Source organism: Amphimedon queenslandica, unplaced genomic scaffold (assembly GCF_000090795.2).
Source record: "Amphimedon queenslandica unplaced genomic scaffold, v1.1 AMPQUscaffold_13334, whole genome shotgun sequence".
In the NCBI taxonomy this organism is placed as follows: domain Eukaryota; kingdom Metazoa; phylum Porifera; class Demospongiae; order Haplosclerida; family Niphatidae; genus Amphimedon; species Amphimedon queenslandica.
The window spans coordinates 179,199-180,344 of NW_003546430.1; positions in this window are offsets into that span (position 1 = coordinate 179,199).

Below are 1,146 nucleotides of genomic sequence, written 5' to 3' on the forward strand. Positions count from 1 at the left end.
TAAATTGATATATAAAAGAAAAATAATAATGATAATAATTTTTTGTATTCTTAACAGTGCCTAAAACAATAATAATAATAATAGTAATAAGACATGAAATATAATAATAATAATAATAATTTAAGGGGGAGAAAGGAGAAGAGGACAGAAGGGAATAGAAGAAAAAAATTTAAAAAAAAAACAAAAAGGGAAGAAAAATAAACAAAACAAAAACAATAACTTAAGAGAGGAAGAAAGAGTCAGGATAGGATAGCTTAGGAAGAGTACCCATAACAGATATAGCATTGGCCCTTTGTACTACCACAGAGAGTCGCTGCAGCAAATAGGAAAAGGAGGATGCTTCACCAGTCTGTTCTCTTATTCTGGTACCCAACTTTTTCAGAAAACTGAGGGACTTAGGGCCAATGGCACCCAAGGTCTCTATCGCCACAGGGGTAAAGGAATATGAGTAATCCAGAGACTTGTACTTCGCACACTTTTCAGAGGCCTGGGCAACTGCACCCGGCGAACAGACAGCAAACCTCTCATAGGATGGAGCAAGAGTGTCTGGGCAGGTGGCATCCCAGACAAGGGGCTTTCCTGATGACCATGGAACCATAGTGACTCCATCAGGCCTCTTACCATCAGATCTATACAGTCCAGATGGCTCAAGATGGGAAGGGACACCTACAGCAGATAGGGCCCGTTGTATCACAAAGTTCACTGATGAATGTCGAAGATGCCGATCTTTACTGCGTCTACAGCTCAGACCATGGGTGGCAAACATATTTACATGCCCACCACAATGACTACAGAAGTGAGGGTGACACAATGGAAGACCTAGGCGAAGACCAACTGCAATTCTGATAGTGGAATCATCCATTCTGAGGCCCATGGAAGGGGGAGGGCATTAAGCGACAAACCTGAATGTGGAGAGGAGACAGCCATCAAACAAGCCCTTGATGCAGGATCAGGAGCGCCGTCGCATGAGGTGAAAGTGGCAGCAACATGGGGGAAATCCCAAGCTCTTTGCAGTTTAGCATTATCACCAGATGGAAGGGAAACATGAACATGAGTGGTGGACCACTGATCATGAGCCACCTCCTGAAAGGGAATCAAAGGAGCCTTAAAGGCACCCAGAATGGTACAGAAAACTGGAAAGGATAC